Here is a 17,776-nt window from a genome sequence, read left to right as displayed (position 1 = left end):
TCGCAGGGCTGCAGCACCAATCACTCAAAAGTCAGGAAACGGCAGAGTTTAGGCAGCCTGTTTAGCTTTGCCTGATCACAGGTTTTTCTTTCTATGTAGCTGCTGTCTGAAAGAAAGGTTGCACTTCTATGTGAATACGACATTGCGTCTTCTCCCATTCTTATTCTTTGGCCAAATTATTTTTCTTTAAATTTTCTTTAAAAAAAAAAAAAAAGGTAAGAGTGAACGTAACTCTAATTTGAGCCTAAATAATTAATACATTTTTTTAAAATGGCAGTAAACAAAACAAGACTTCACACTGAGAAATGCATCCAGCTTTAGTAAGAGAAAGTGCTCCCTGGCATATCTATAAAGGCCAGACCCTGCTCGCTCTTGCAAAGGTCTGTAAGAAAGGAGAAGGGGGGTTCTTGGAGTTTCCCTGCAGAGCACAGATGCAGTGATTTATGGTATACTTTTCCATGGGCATTTGTAAAGTGATACTGATGTGTTCCCCACCATGCTGATGTACAGAAAATTTGTTTTCCCACTTCCCCAGTGATGGAATTATCCAAAATAAAATATATCATGGTATCTTTAGGATTACTTCATATTAGAATATATATAATTTCTTGTATGCAATTTATCTTTATGCAGCAAAACTGACAAAACATTTTGGCTAGGCTAAAGGAAGAGCGAGTAGAGTTTATTAAATAAAGTAAATAATCTCTTAAGAAGTAAATGAACAAATTCTGTTGGACTGAAAATCCAGTGAGATTCACAGACACTTTAAACAAACATGAATTCATTGCTTAACAAAATGTTTGGAATGGTACAGAGATTCGAAGAGTTCATCTGGAGAGGTGTTTCGTGCTCACGGAGTTCATGAATAGTAATATTGCCATTTCTAAATGAAATCTGAACTTGTTTTCATGGAGGGGAGGGAATACTGTGCCGAGAAATAGTCGGTACAGATTTCATTTGTGTAAGATTTTAGTCTCTTTGTTGAATTATCTTCCTGTAAGCCCCCACTAGGAGACAAACTGTATTTTGGTCATTTTACGTAACGATTGCCATGCTCTCACAACTACTTTTTATGACCTTGGCTCCAAGCTTGGTTCTAAAACTGCTTGATCCCATCAACTGCTTGATCCCATCACCTCTTTTCCCATCCTTAGTAGCATTCAGCCATTTTCCCCTCCTGGTATGATTGCACCTCTCACATAATGGAGATAACTCGATAGAGCAGGTTTTACTCAGAGCAAATCACAAACCCTATTTTATGCTAACCTTGATGGAATGCAAGTTGCTGGCTGCCCTTATTCCATAGAAATGGCAATTTTAGTTTACGGAATAACAAAGCAACCAAGTAAGTGAATCCTCTGTGCTTTCTTCTGTAACCACATAAGTACACTGAAATGCTCTTCTCTGCACACCAGCGATCATTATTCTAGTGAAAGCAACCCACAGTCTCCTCAGAATAGATAAGGACATTTACAAAGAGACTGAGTTTTTAATATTTATTTTGCACACGTGCATACACATGCAAATGTGGCTCACACATTATTTTTAATGAAAACACCAGGGCGAGGCAGTCTTTAAAGTTAGAGCGAAAGCACTGTTCTGCTGTTCCTTGACTGACTACTGTCAACCCAATTAATACTCTGATAATGACAGCTATGCCAGCTAAATGCCACTGCCAGAGGGCAATTTCTAGTTTATTTCTGCAAAGTATTTATCTAGAGATAATTACATATTAGCCTGATATGTTTTACTTGCAGTTGCAATACAAATTGACCTGGCATCGAACCATATATTACAACTGTTTGCAATTGTACTATGAGCATTCAAAATCACCGTAAAAAATCCCCCCAATGAGAACGGAGAAACTTCCATTCTCATTGCAACTATCCTATAGCTTTTAATTTTAAAAGTAAGTCCTAGTTGTAATGGTGGAACTAAATGTTCTTAGAAATATGAAACATATTCTTACAAATATATCTGTGAAATAGAAGTTAGCATCTACTTCCTACGGGTCAGAGTTATTGATGTTAAAATTAAAACTTCCAATAAATATTTCCCATTGTACATGAGAACTAGAGTACATGATAAGCCAAAATGTTGTAAAAGGAGTTAGAAGAAAAGTTCAATTTCTGTTGTTACTAAAGAGAGAAGAGAAATCTGGCCAGAGACTTCGTGTGAGGACGAGCACAGACCCAGTTGAATACTTTTGACTGGCCCTTGAAAGAAAACCCGGGTGCCTCTGCTGCGTGCCTCTCTGCCTCCTCCCGCTCTTTCAGTTCTGCTTGTCAGATGCAATCCAGTTCAGTCTCCTATTGTGTGGGCAGCATACAATCGAAAACGCAGATGTACCTCCACAGCAGGTTATTTATTATAGTTAGAAACGATGCCTTCCTGGCCCGGATGAGGGATCTGACCCTGTGTGACAATATCCCTGGCTGCCTCTGAAGTTCAGACACGACCCAAATATTTTCCTCTTTGCCAGGCAGGCTCTATGGCTAATGCTGGAAGAATTTTCTCTTCTGGTCAAAGAAGCTTTCCGGGGGAACATACTCTTTACTTTTAGACACGCTGGAGCATCCTGGGGTGCTTGGGCTCCTGATATTGTCAGGCATAGAATTATCACAGCTTCCATTAAGAAATGTTTTCTGATTGTCTGGTTACCTTTGGGCTACTACTAATTCAATCCAATTTAAGGTAACAGGCAAACAGAACATTTCTTCACAAAATATAAAGTAAAAAAACACAGTCACAATGTTTATGAAAGACATTGTGTAAGTACAGTAAGCTTCATTTTTCCCTGTAATCTCTTCACCTAACACTGGAAAGGTTTTTCTGTCCCCTTCTCTACCTTTCCTGACACTTACCTGTTGAGGGTCATGCCTTCCCACATTCTTTATGCCTTAGGTAGCACTCATTAGAGAGAGCCGCTTATTGAAAGCATGATAGTTTTCATGAATAGTCCCTCCTTTGAAGTCCCAGGGGGTATCCAGGTAGATGCAATTTTTCTCCCTGGAATGGTTTTCTTTCCTTCTTATCCAGGAGAAAGTCTGTCCATTGTTCTGAATTAAAATAATGTGATGGTTTTTTTCTTCTTTGGTGAGTCAGGTATCTCTGTTAGACAATGTGTCACCTCCTGAATGTGACTATCTGACTAAAAACTTCTTGCCCGAAGGAAGGGAAACACCTTTTTTTCCCCTCCTTAGGTCATTACATGCACAGGTTTCAGTGAAAGGGTTTTCACTGCTGGATCTTGTGTATCTGTTCATACCCCATGGAAGTAACTGTGATAGAAACATCTGAACAGGATATTAAGATCTGGCTTGTTGCTTACTCTTGGTTGAAACCAAACATTAACTAGCCACTTCTGAATGAAACAGGTTGAAGTGATGAATCCACAAAGTCTTCCTTCAAGTTGTGCATCCCAGTTAAAATAATTCCCAAATGCACCTGCAGGTAGGGCTGGGAGTGGCTCAGGTGCCTGGAATAGGTGTCCGACAACAAGCTTCTCTTAGGGTATTTTACATCTGCAGATTTCTAGTTTACCAGTTAAAATGATCTGTGACTTATTTCTCCCTGTAAAAGGGTCTGTTCTATCTATGGTGTTCCAGTGTACATGTAACATGTTCTTTGAATCTCTTCTAATAAATATTATTCCTTTACTTCTTTGAAATTATTTGTAAAGACCTCTTTAAAATGAGAATATACCTCAAGAATCTCATTGACATTTTAGAAAACAAATTTGAATATCAGTGCTTTCTGCTAGAAATGTAATATGTGTTTATCATTATGATGATAATGTGTAAGTATATATCGGCCAAAGAAAAACACCAGGGATTCAAAAGCCAACATGTCAAATAATGTCTTTTACTTGTTCCTCTTTACAAACAGATATTCAAGAGTTTTATGAAGTGACACTGCTAAATTCCCAGAAAAGCTATGAGCAAAAAATAGAAGAAGCAAATCAAGTTGCAGAGAAATGGGAGAAGACAACATCTGCTACAGACCATGAAAATCTGCAGAAAAACCAAGAGGTAATTTAACAGATTAAGAATTAAAATATATAATGAGTGAGATGTCTCAAGCCTGAGAAAGGCCATGCAATGATTTATAAGATTGAAAGAATGGCCTTATTAAGGAATTAGATTAGGATATGGAAGATGTATAGTGTTATCCCTCTGACCTTGAATATGTCGCTAACTTCTTCATCCTTTCAATTGCCATCTGTCAAAGGGGAAGTAAAAAACTTTCTTTTTCTCATCCTTGGTGTACTCCACCTGATACTTGGTGTCTGTGATTACCCCCAAAAGAGAATATATCTCCTCTGCTTGCTAATAACCACTGAGGTTATTAATATTACAGTCATTGTATCCTGTGTAAAAATTTTAATAGGACTTTCCATATTTCTGGGACTGACATTGGGCTGAACTTTTCCATAGCCCAAGTGAACAGAGATATCAAACAAAATAGTCTCTGTATAAGGAGTAGATATATAGAAGTAAGTTATACACCTTTGCTTTTCTTCTGTAGCCAGTGGAAGGATTCAAAACCTTTCTTTGTCACCTCTGGCTCTAATCTGCCTCCAGATTATTATTAACTAAATTAGCAATCTAAACTAATTGCCTCCCACCACGTTTGTACTTCAAAGACAAAAACAAAACCCACAGAACCAAGCAATGAATTGCTCTGTTCTTAAACAGTGAGACAGAAATAGAGTGGGCATGGACTGCAAACTGCAAATCTCCCGACCAAAATCAAAGATGAGGGAAATATATAAAAATTTCCATTGTTGTTATGGTTCGAAAGGAATTTCAAGTTTTAAAAGTTGTTCCAAAACACTTTCCCTAGGCATGACTATTTTAAAGAGCTTTCCTTTTTTTAAATGTAAAACCCAGAAACAAATTGTAGTTCTACATGACATTTTATATGTGATTCTTTAAAAAGATATATCAGAATTGCAGGTGGCTAGAACAAAACTCTCTGAAGAAATGAAGAAATTTATTGTAAAAATTAATTAACAAAAGAAGCTTGCAGAATTAATGAGAACAAGCATTCTGATTTTGACTGAAATCAGAGCAAATGAGTCTTAACATTAATGTAGGATATATCCCATGAATGATTTAACATTTGAGTCCCAGCTTGAAGATACAGCTAGCTAATCTCTGTCTTTTCTTTGCACGAAGCTCTATGCTTTAAAATGGTGAAAGTGTATTATTATCTCTTCAAGTACCCGAGACAGACAGTGGATCACAGACTGTCTTTTCATTCCTGCCTCATCAAAGTATTTGACTCTCAACCCCATCTTCCTTAAACTCATTGCTGTCTAAGAGGTGTGCTGCTTGTCTTGTCCAGGGGAATTTAAACTCCAAATTCTATGCTGAGTATATAGGGCCAACTCCAAACATTGCTTATCTTATGAAAATGACATTCTGATTTAAAACAAGACAATAGAAGACTATTGCTTAGAAACTGGAATAAACATTTCAAGCCAGGGTGCTGGCAGTCAGAGTCCAGGGTACCCTCATTTTCAAATTTGCTGCTTAGCCATAAATTTAATCAGTCTAATGGGTGCACAAAGTGTTTAGTCCCGTTAAAAATCATACCTATATATGTTTTAAGGGTCCAACTGCAGGCAAGACAGACTAGAAGTGCAGGCTTTTGGTTTTTTTCCTTTTGACAGAACAACATACTATTGGCAGTTCCGAGTCAGAGCTGATTAGCACATGCTGAATGTACCAGCTGCTGTACAAATCCAACACAGTACTGTGCTTTCTATGAGAAATTGCCCTATGAAAATGTAACTGGATAATCTAATACATTACAGAAATTCTTATTCGTGGTCTATTCCTTGTGGGAACTGATGGTTCTGTACTTTCCTTTTCCATCCTCAATTACATGTCCCAAATGTGGAAGGAAAAAACCTCCCCTCTTTCATGCAGTGTTCCTCTGCAATAAAAGCCCAAGTATGATCATTCAGTCCAGAGGCCATCCGCCTTTCATGCCTTCCACTTGAAACCTTCCTTGGCTGTCTATATGTTAATTTTCTATATTAATTGGTTCTTTTTCTGTATTTTTGTTCCAATCATAATTGTTGATTATGAAACAAGGAAAGCAGCTTTCAGTGTCCAGGTCAGGTATCCTATGAGCCCTCCTTTGTATTGATGTATTTGCTTTTCCAAAAGTGTAGACTTTTAGAGAACAGAAAAGTTTTTAGATTGTTGTTTGCAATACTGTACAAATTTGCCATACAGAGAAGGCTGGCCTCTAAACTCTCTCACCTGTGATCATCATAGCGGTTTGTAACAAACTGATGCTAGCTCTTACAGCGTACTGGGACTGGATCTTCATCCATTAAGAGAGATGAAAGGGTCACGACCCATCCCGTAACCTCCCATCCTTCTCAGGGAGTCCCTCAGAAGAGAGACATCTCCCAAACTCAGAGACTGTAATTTTGAATGGCTTTTGCAAAAGCAAGTGAAAAGTCAAGGGAATATATTAGCTCATCATATGTGCCAGAACCAGCTGCATCCAAATTATTAACATGAATGACCCCACGTAGCATCCCGTGGCTATGAACAATGGAATTAAAAAAACATGTGTTGGGGTCCAGTGATAATTACTGCTGCTTTTTTTTTTTCTCTGCAGTTTCTTTACTTGCATGCTTCTAGTTAAATTCTGTGCTGTTCAGGTATGGATCCTGAAGGAGCTCCTGGTCCTCATGAAATGGATAAATGTTTTGGTATGGCCTATGCATTTAAACACCACGTCCTTGATTTTTATTCCACCGTTAACAGCTTTGGTCATTAGAACGATAGGTGATATTAGTGTTTCCAGATGCAAAATGCAATATTAACTACCAACATATTATTATTGCATTTCACCCTGTACAGAAACTAAATATATGTCGCAATGTATCTGGCAGAGCTGTAAATATCATAGACCAAAATAATTTCAGTGGGTGGGTGTTAGTGAATAAGGAAGAAAGAAAGACAGATATGAATGTTTTTTGTGTGAATCTATCCCTGTGGTTTTCCCTCCTGTAAATTCAACTTGACAAAATCAACTTAAATTGGTGGATAGTTTCAGAATCAATGAAACCATTTGGGGCAAGCTCACTATTCACTAAAAATGTTTACTGGGCTCTGTTTGTGGAGGCTTTTATTTGTTTCATATATTCATACAGCAAGCAGGGAATGTGACATATCAGGTAATAAATGAAAAAGTCCAACGTGTTAGTCACGATGTAGGAACTCTAGAATATAGTTCTGAAGAAAACCTGAAAAAATTCCTGTTGTCCATTCTCTTGCCCTAGGGCAGATCAACTGTATTTGAACTGTTCCTGTCTAATCTGTTATTTAAAACCTCCCATGGTGGAGAGTCAACAACTTCTCCAGGTAACTTGTTCCCTCACTGATAGAAAGTCTTCTCTAATGACAAACTGGTGTTTCTCTGACTGCAATTAGAACCCATTACTTTTTGTTCAGTTCACAGTAGACATGGAGAACAGTTTATTCACCTCTGTTCCAAAAAGCGCTTAAACATGTGTTTAACTAATCATATATAATAACAGGAGGTTCCAGCTTCTCTGCCTTTCTTTCTTTTGCTCTTTTAAAATGACCTTTGTGACCTGCTCTTCCTCAGCAGCGTTGTCATTTTAGGTAATATGCCCATGTAACAACAAATACTGGGTCGTAATGAAAAATCTGGTCTTCTGGGAGAGAAAATATTCAGTTGGCTTAGACTATTCTCAAAGGAGCTGTACTTAGAGATAGGAAATATTTTAGTTTCCAAAACAAAAAGCCTTGCAGCACTGTGGAAGGCAATTAGTCTTGACAGCACAGGCACTATATATCTCTTTCTCTATCTTTGTATCTCCATGTATATAAAAAAATTTCCTGGAAACTACACTGCAAGATTTGTTTATTAATGAAAATACTAACTCAGGATTTGGGAACTGCAGGTTTTAATTCCTTGCTGTTCTGGGTACTTCCTGAAGGACTGTATGTGAGGTTTGAGAGGAGGACTGAAGAACTGAGTCACAAAAGGGAACTGGGAATTATAGTGTCTGAGGTATCTCATCATGTCCAGATATTAGTTAAGGACCATATCTTGTGGTGCACTGCATGGGAAGAAATTTATGTCCAGGATTAAGGCCTGCAAAAACCAGAACACACCTATAATAAATTCAAAAAATGGGTCAAGATGCCATTCCCTTAAAATCCGTCTCATTAAAATATTGGGACCTTATTCCAGTTAATGTCCAGAATCATGATCTCTTTTCTGTAAATAAGACCATAGTTAGACTTCTCTTGCAACATGTGTAAAGACTGATACAATTTTCCTTGTGAAGAAGCTATTTGGTTAGGGCGCTTTCCAAGGATGTGGAAATCCATATTCAGCTCCCTTCTTGACCAGAGAGGACCTGATAGTGCTTTTGTTCTCACCCATGAGAGTGCACAATGCATTATGCCGGCAGGTATTATTTTACTTTTTCTTGTTGGGGTGTTGCCAATTTATATGGAATAATTAAATATCTATTGGGACAGAGTGCTGAGACATGACTCCATAGCCTAAAGTTTATAATTATTACTGCTCTGATGAGTATTAAAGTATAGCATATTTTGTCTTCTTTGGCATACCCAAGGTGGAATCCTCCATCCCCAGCAAGTGCCCAAACATCAGTGTTGAAGAGTCATAGATGCAAAGCCCTTCTTCCTGTCATCTCTCAACTCTTCTCCACCTCCCCATTGTCACCATCACCTATATTCAAATCTGGAAGGGGGAGAATTTAACAGAGAAGGTTAAGAACCCCATTCCAAATGCCTAGTGTGTGAGGCACTGTCACAGGAGCCATACGTTCATTCCTCTCAAACTGCATTTAGGGGATGCAGGGTGCTGCGTTCAGCGGGAGGGTTAGCGGCACATAACAGAGGAAGTATGTCTGGAGATCACCTAACTGAGCAGATTGAGAAGGTGTGCCAGGAACATGTAGTTTGTGGATGCTGACAGTACTTTGGCATTGAGCTGATTGATACAGTCCAGACAAGCTCATTTTGGGAACAAACAAATGCCAGGTAGCTACCTTGAGAACATGGCTGTGGAGGGCTGACGCTACAAAGATAATGTGCCTCCGGAGTTTCTGAGGATCTCAACTACTTTTAACCCGAGTCATTCCAAGTCGCGGTAATAAAGCATCTGCATTGGCTTAAACCAAGCAACAATTATCTTGCCCATGTAGGCTGTTACCTGGCTTCCAACAGGGGCCACGAGCAGATGCTCTGGGAAGAGTAAGAAAAGGGCAAGCCTGTATAATGGGCACTTTAGCTGTTTTGCAAGTCAAATCTTAATTTGTTTGGACTAGAAGCACAGAAAGTGCCCAGTGCTGGGAAACTCAGCATTACCTTACTTTATAAACATTCAGCATGGTATTCACCGCAGCTAGCATGCTAACTGGGGATGTGCCCAATCTGCTGCTGAAAATCATGAAGACAGGGTTTGTTTGCAATTTCAGCTCTGCCAAAGAGCTTCATTACTTCTTTGAACCGAGCTTTATAAGACCAGCATTCACAGCTTGAAAGCGTTTTCTTGAAATTAGGGCTCTTAAATTGTCCCTGTTGGAGAGAGAAGACTGATTTCTTTTCACCTCTAGGAAATGTGAGATACGGATTCAGCTGGAAGTGGTTTAAATTCAGGTCTTCCACAGCTCGGAAGAGTGCTCTCGCCCTACCCAGTTCCAGATAAGGCTGGGGAAAGGTACTCTCCATCTCTACTATCAAAGCTTTGCAAGTGTGCAGCTGAGTTAGTGGGTTACGGGGCTCCGAGAGCGGGTGTGCAGGTCTGAGCCCGGCTCCTCAGCTTAGCAAATGGTCACTTGCCTGGGAAAAACGTATTCTTCCCGCCCGGGACTCTCTGCATTGCGTTAAACAGTCACTAGATAAAGGATGCCTCTCGCTTAAATGTTGTATAGATAGATACAATTAAAACTGTGAGATGCTCAGAAAATACAATAATGGAGAACATAAAAGTACCTAGATGGAGGTACCCATCTGGTAAAACAAAAATTGAATTGCTCTTTAGCGATGACAATAACACTGCTTGAAGCTACAGGCTTGTGCTCAGCTCCAGACTCTCATTAAAAGACATAAATTTACCCTTGTTTTAACCTCTCTTTTCATTAGTTTGGTCTCCAGTGCTACTTATTTCTGGTCAGCAGTGTTTTGACCTTTATTCAGATGGAAAATTGAGGTGAAGGAAAGGAACACTCTGCTGTTGCGCTTACGTATAAATCTGATAGCTGAAGGTCTGCTTGCCCCTGTATCATAGCATGAAACGACTATTTACTTATAGGGCATATGGTGCAGATACTTTTAGCATATTGAACGAGAATCATTTGCAATTACTGTGCAAGTTTGGTCATCACACACTGATCTCATATGCACAATCTACATTCAGCGCAGCGCGATATCATTGCTTTGAGATGGTCCCCAAATATTCCAGTTCTTCATTTAATTCCTGTTCCATGCATTTCTTATGTTTAGAGGCTCATTTTGCAAAGACAGTCAATTGCAGCGTGCAAAATGAATCCTCCTATTTCTGCTTGCTTCAGGAATGTCTGCTATCCTTGTACCCAGCTATTATAAACATTATAATTACTTCTCTGTCCTTTAAGTGCTGGCTTGTTAAAAGTTCCAGTAGTAAAACCCTTACTTAAAAATCTTCTGCCTGGAGCAATTATCAAACCATTAATCTGTTTCACACTAACAGCTTGTCTAAAAAAATGTGGACCTGCAAGACCCTTCTATAAGTGCGTATAAAAATTCAGTCTCTTCTCTGGATTTTTGTTTGTTTTCTTTCTTTGTAACTGGGTAGAACTTAATTTGTATGGCTTGGTTTACTCCCAGGAGCCAAATCTGATTCTGTTTAAGTGATTATACTTAATATGCAAGAGTCATTAGGTATGATCAACCATAATGTTTCATTAGAAGGGTTCAAAACATTCAGTTTTATGTGTCTGCTTCTTCACTAGATTTAGCTCTTACAGTATACATTTATCTGATGAAATGCAGTTTGTGTCTGTGGGTTGATTTTGTACCAGAGCCAATTCCCATGTAATTCTACTTGGCAGTAAGTTCTCCTTCAAGAAGGCAGCAGTCTTTTTAAGGGGTACGGTAGAGGTGACATCTTGGTTCGTATTTTGCTACAGTCGTATCCCTTTTGCACACAAGGATGAGTAACAGCTATAACTAGATAATTAACAACAACGCTGAAGCTTGGCTTCATGGTTTTTTTTAATATACAATAATTTTACAATTCTATTTTATATGCATTAATAAGGTTTGCTTTACTTGCAGAGATTATTTTATACACTTGCCTTCTCTTATGGTTTGACTAATGTTTAGAAATGGGTAACTGCAAAGTCACTGTGTTATTAAAAACCTTATTTATGACTAGCTGCAGCTAAATGTCTTACCCATACTGGGTACCATGCTGGGTCTCTATTTATAAATTTGTTATTTGTTCTGTAGCTTGTCAATAACTTGAGTGCCAGTGCATCTGTTAAATGTCACTTTAGAGTTGCTTCTGAGTGTGTTTTAATGTGGTCAGGGCAATGTTTCCATTTTAAACCAAGAAGGTGTATGTATGCAGAACAGTGTCATCCTGTGGACAGAAATGCTCCGGAGTGCAGTATTCTGGCCTCCATATCCCAAATCCCTACAGGAGAGTTTTCTGATGAAGTCGTGATGCTGAGGGCAGGGCAACATGCATGTCATGCTGCTCTCTAAACAGGCAATTTCTGTCCCGCTGGCCAAGTCTCGGAACTAGACATGGTTCTGCTTTTGCCATCTCCTTGTGTTTGCATAGAGTTAGACATGCTCAGATAAAAAGCCTTTTCCTTTGTTGCCTCTCACTTTTGTTTTAACATCGCCATCCTGTTGGCGTGCTTTGTGTGAGAGTTTACAGGAGTCACTGGTCTGATAGGTCCTTTCTGACGGGGAGATTTGATTTAGTTTAACAATTGTTTATTTAGTTTAATAATTGTTTTCTACTGACATTGGCGGGAGGGGGAACAGAACTGGGATCTCGGCATTAAACAAATGAAGCCAGATCAGCAATGATGAACGAGTCACATCCACCACAGCAGGTTTATTTGTTTTTATTTTTTTTTCACATTTCTATAATATGCCTATCAAACAACCTCTGGGCAGTTTTCTGATCTGGGATTTGTTATTACATCTGCAAAGGATTGGGAACAGGCCAGAACAGCTGCTAGGGACCAGAAACAATAATTTTCCCCAATGAAAATGTGCCTGAATATTAACCAGCATACAGAATTAGCCAAACTTTTAATTAAGCAACGGGTCTCTATTGTGATCAGCATTGAGGTCAGGCTACTGTGTAAATTCCACTTCTGTGTATCAAGATCAAAAATGATAGATCTAGTAGTTAAAGATACTATGAAAATATCACTTAACAAAAAGTTCTTGCAATTTTAACATATTTTTTCTAAAATAATTTTTCTAAAACATGATATGTTTTAATAAGGGCTGTTGTCTTACCAGAGTAATCCGAAAAAATTACCCACATAAAAATATCAGAATGTCTCAACAGGCTTCTACCATAAGCTAGCAGTTCCTCTAAAGAATATGTGATATAATTCATTGTTTCTAATAAGATTCTGAGAAGTTATATTTTACTCACCTGCAAAAACAAATACATCAACTCTTAAAAATATAGTTCTTTGCCCTGTAAAACTGTAAGGGTTCTGTAAAATTGATATTCAGGGATGAATGTACTCCAGTTAAGTTTCACTCTAAAAATATTTCTGAGCAATTTGTCTCACTTACATGTTTATTAACTCTGATCATTCACCAATCTGAGCAACTAAGCAAGAGAATTCACTGCTCTCCATGTGCAAAGGACACAGGTCTCCATAGAAAGGTTTAAGAGCCCATTATATATTTCTGCAGTCTACCAATACTTCTTTATTAAAATTCTTCTTAAATAGTTCCCAAGAATAAAGAAAGATATCACCCCAAGACTTCTGGATCATATAAAGATCACCCTGGGAGTGATTTCTTGGATAGGTGCATATATCTTTGCTCAGTAAGATAAATATATATGAACGAGAAAATATCCTTCCTGCTTTGTTTAGTTTTTTATAAACTAGGACAGGTACTTGCAGCTTTTAACAAATAGTAAATACAATCCTGAATGTAACAGCCTGGTAGATTAAAGGGAAGCTGGCAACTTGAAAATATAATTTCTCTCCACATTTTATATGAATAATATAGTTACAAATGATGTAACTAGAACCACAGGACTTTATGCATTTTCAGCTTGTACATTTTACATGTTTGACTATGCTTAACTATCACCTGTACCACTTTAATCTGTAACAGGTTATAGTGAAAAGTGCCCCTGGTTTAGAGATGAGACAATTTACAGCTTATTTTCCATTATAATATTTAGGTGAATCATGAAGAAAGCATTTGTGTTCAGTGAAGGAGTGAATTTCACCCTTAGCCATTCTCCTCCTTCCTGAAAAGAGCCTTTAGGAACATGATCCTTTTTCCTATGTAATCTTGATCCATTTACCCACCCAAACAGCCTTGTATGGAGATCACTTTCCGGGCTTATTTCTCTAACCATATTTTTCTTGCTGTTGGAAGCCTCTGACTTTCACATTTCCACCATATTAACATGACTCTATTTGTCTTACTTTTAAGGCCTGTCTCCTCTCTGCATGTCTTCTCTTGTACTTCTCTGGTGATTGACCTCCATGTCTGCTTCCTCAGCTCTTCATGACTTATTCAGTGAGGAACTTTCCTGGTATTGCCACCTCCAGTGTACAGGAGCTCTTCAGAAAGAGCTGTGAGACTATCTCATGTCATCTTTAAAATTGTCTTTTGTCCCAAAAGAGAGGTGGTTGCAGCCGTAGCAATCATTCCTGATATGACGTTCTCCTCCTGTTGATCAATATTGTCCCACTGTTTGCTCAAGTTTTCCAGTTTCTGTTGTCTTGAACCGAAATGGGCAGTTTGATGGAGCAGAACCCCCACGTACTAGCAGAAAGGAGATGTAATCTGTGGCCTCATGTCTCTGTGAGGCGCCTATTCCTCCCCAAACCCAGAAAACTAGTTTTACAGATGAGTTCTGAAACTGAATTTTTAATACATCTTCAAATATCTCAGGTTTAAAAAATGTCAAGCTAGCTGAATCTCACACTCTCATCAGCCTGCGTAGACCTACACAATGCTGATGGGGAAAAATGGTTGAACCCAACTAATGGCTTTCTGTACCTGTGAATGATTTCAGCACTCCAGCCTCTGCTTGGCTGGTATGTATGGCTGCTTCTGCTTTTCTGTCAAGAGGGCAGCCTTGTTACTACATAGTTATAACCCCAATAGCGGTGTCCAGTTCATCGTTGCAGCTGCGTAAAGTTTCTTTGCTGAAAGGACAAACCAAAGCGATGGAGGTTTCCCAGGCCCTCCAGTTCTTTGCACGAGTGTAGGGGAGCCTGGTTTTCTGAAATGCTGTGCCCTGTCACTGTATTTTTTTTTTTTTTTTTTAGCTCAGCACTTTCAGGTAGTCAAGGTGTCTCTTTCCGAGAAGAGACAAGGCAAGCAGCTGCTGTGCAAGCTGGAAAAAAATTAAATTAGGAGTAACAGGCATAGTGGATCCGAGGCCCACGTTCTCACAAGGCTTTTGAAACTGGTGGAAACAGCAATGGTAACTATTAAACAGTTATTGTTTTAATGAACCACTAAACCAAGTTTCATCTGTGTGATTTGGAATTTGTTAATTACAATGACAAGAGATCCGGTGAGAGATTTTGGGTCATTCATTACGTCAGACTGGTGTCTTCTCACACATTTTTTGGTGTTGTGGAAGTTTGTAGGAAAACAGAGGTAACAAAACAGACAACTTTGTCTCTTCCTAAGGAGTAGGAAGATTCATGACAGACATATGCCTCCACTTATGTAATCAGTATCCTTTTTTTGAGATATCTTGTACTTTTTTGACAGTAAATGCTCCCAGGGTACCCAACAATATCTTTGCTAGGTCAGCAGCAAGACAGCAACTAGAGCTTTCAGTATTCAGGATGCTGACTACGTTGTTGCCTGAAACAGTCCATCTTCTGCAGTTAGGGCTGTATTTCTTAATGCTGTTTCTTAATTCACTATCACTTTATTTCTCAGTTGGCTTCCTTGCTTTTGTTCCCACGTAGGGAATGTGCCTGACACACACATATCTTTGCATTCACAGCGGACACTTCTGTTACTTTTGAGCATTAGAATTGTCATAAATTGCTCTTCACTTGCAATTTGTGATGATCACCTTACCCTAAGGACAAAAAACCTCCTTGTATTGATGCTCTGTTCTATGGAGAGCCATCACAGAGGGGGGAGGACTGATCTGCTGTCCTTGCTCAATGCTGAGCAGAGGGAAGTGCTGCAGCTTTCTGTTCAAATTGTAGTGAACTTGGAAAAACAAGAGACTTTGTGCCCAGCTTCACGGTGTTTTGTTGCAGCCCAGCCAAAAGACGGCAAAGGCTTGGATTGTCTTTGTGAATCGTGACCAGGGTCTTAGTCACATATACATGGAATAAGATTCCTAGTTAAGCACAGCTAAGAAATCAGACATTATGATGTTTCCAAACTGAAATTACATCACTGATCGCAGATATTTGTCTTAATAGTAGAAACTGCATTTTTGCCAGTAACCTTGAAAAGCACAATATTAGAATTGACCATTGCTCTTAGTGGCACCTCTTGTGAACCCTGTTTTACTAAGTACTGCACAAGCAAGTACTAAGAAGACGATCTTGCTTAACTTCAGCTTTGGTTATAAGCTAGTGAAATGTGAAGCTGACCTCACAGTAATAATGCAGTAGGTTGTAAAGAATGGGCTACATATAAAGAATAGCACACAGAGCTGTGTGCTGTTGACATTAACAAACATCAACGTGTTTGTGACGTTTCTGAATACAACCAGAATTGGAATCTGAGCCCCTGCTAATGAGAAGTGAGGCTGTAGAGTACCTAGTACATAAAGGTGATTGGAGATGTTTCAAGCAAATATTCATCGACAGTGAAAATATTTTCAAATAAGTTTTTCATCTGGCATTCCTCCAAGCCTATATGTACATCTCTACCAGAGTCAGCCACCTCGATTGTAGATACACCCCAACAAAAAGGAGAAAGACTTATCTAAGCTGCCTAGACACATTTCAAATGCATAAAATAGCAGACAGCTTTAGCGTGAGGTGTTGCAGAGTCAGAGACAGTTTTCATGAGACTGAATTTATAGCCTCATCCAGGCTCCCCTTCTGATAGTGTTATCTGGACCTCGGTGTCAGTGAGCTGTGACAAGGGGACTGTTTCTCAAGTAAAGAAATATCAGCTTCAGCGGGCAGCTCTGGGGGGTTCTTGGTCCCTGTAGGAACCCAAGGGGGACATGCATGAACCATATGGGCTACGTAAGGTAGTATGCATGGTAGGAGCATTACGTGGACTAGGAGACTTCCTCCCTACCAGCCTTGGCATTGCCTGGTACATGAGGCATTTGCTCTTTTTCTCACGATGCAGTTGACAGTGATGTTTATTTAATGCAGCTACAGCTGCCCTTACGCTTCTGTGCTTCTACAACCTCAAGCTCACAAAAGCTGAAATCCCTGTACGGTCCATAATATTTTAATAACCTTGGTCAGTGGCTAGTGTTAAGAGGTCTTGGAGTCCTGATACGAAAGCACAGGTTTCTGCCATCTCTCCATTAGACAGTGGCAGATTCTTATCCAGCATTTAGCTCATGACAGTTGTCACAAAGGAAATTGTCTGGCAGATCCGTGGAGCCCCAACCTTCTGCAAAGGGGAATATTTAGGGAATATTTATTTTCCCTTTCACTTCACATCATAATCTGTTTATCAACATTTAGGGAGCATGATGAACTATTCTGCAGTTTAATGACCTGAGTCATTCCACTTAACTTACCTTTTGAGTCCTTTCCCTTTTATATATATCGGTGCGAAGCGTTTTGTAATGCTCTGTAGGAGGGAAACTGAATGAAGAGATGGCACTGTGTTTTGCCGAAGGTTTTGTTTAGCTGCAATATTTTTGCGTATCAGCAAAAAGTATATATGATTGTGTAGCTCAGCAGCCATGACTTAGCAAGGCAGCCTGCCACTGTAATGACAGCCACTGCTTATTTCCCCTCCCTATGGCTCTGGCTGAAACAAATATTCTTCTATGCCAACGTTTAGGATGCATCAAGCAAAACTATCTCAAGAACTAAAAGTCATTACAATATTCTCCAGGGTTTTGATTTTGTGTGTTTTGGTTTTTTAATTTTTTTTTCTTTTCTCGTCTTTAATACCAGCTTTATATCCTTGCATTAGTGTAAAACACTTTTGGTCTTCCTAATTATCACTTTATGACATATCAGTCCTTTTCTCAAAATGGGACTGGTTTTATTACTGCTATTGAGTAGACTGACTTAAATTCGCCATTTCTGGCAAGAGCAGGCACAAAATCTCATCTCAAGTGAAATGTGGGTAGCTTCCTCCTCTGTAATTTCTTTGGGGGTGTGTGTAAATAGGAAGAGACTGTGTGGGCCTGTCGTGGTTTAACCTCAGCCGGCAACTCAGCCCCACCCAGCTGCTCGCTCACTCCCCCCCCGGTGGGATCAGGAAGAGAATTGGAAGGGTAAAAATGAGAAAACTCGTGGGTTGAGATAAAGACAGTTTAACAGGGAAAGCAAAAGCCGCCACACAAGCAAAAC

The 17,776-nt window shown here is 39.2% G+C and overlaps 1 long non-coding RNA gene across 1 annotated transcript in view; it reads left to right on the top strand.

Annotated features, from left to right (window-relative positions):
• Window positions 1-17,776, top strand: part of LOC104079086 — a gene marked incomplete at its 3' end in the record, with an annotated part of 58,049 nt that overhangs the window by 29,898 nt on the left and 10,375 nt on the right. Inside the window, exon 2 of the long non-coding RNA XR_683545.1 lies at window positions 3,889-4,031. This is a non-coding gene — a long non-coding RNA (uncharacterized LOC104079086). The remainder of the gene's footprint in view (window positions 1-3,888; window positions 4,032-17,776) is intronic.

This window comes from Fulmarus glacialis, unplaced genomic scaffold (assembly GCF_000690835.1).
Source record: "Fulmarus glacialis isolate BGI_N327 unplaced genomic scaffold, ASM69083v1 scaffold1997, whole genome shotgun sequence".
Lineage (NCBI taxonomy): Eukaryota > Metazoa > Chordata > Aves > Procellariiformes > Procellariidae > Fulmarus > Fulmarus glacialis.
Note: the sequence above shows the minus strand (reverse complement) of the source record. Positions and strands in the feature narration are given on the sequence as shown.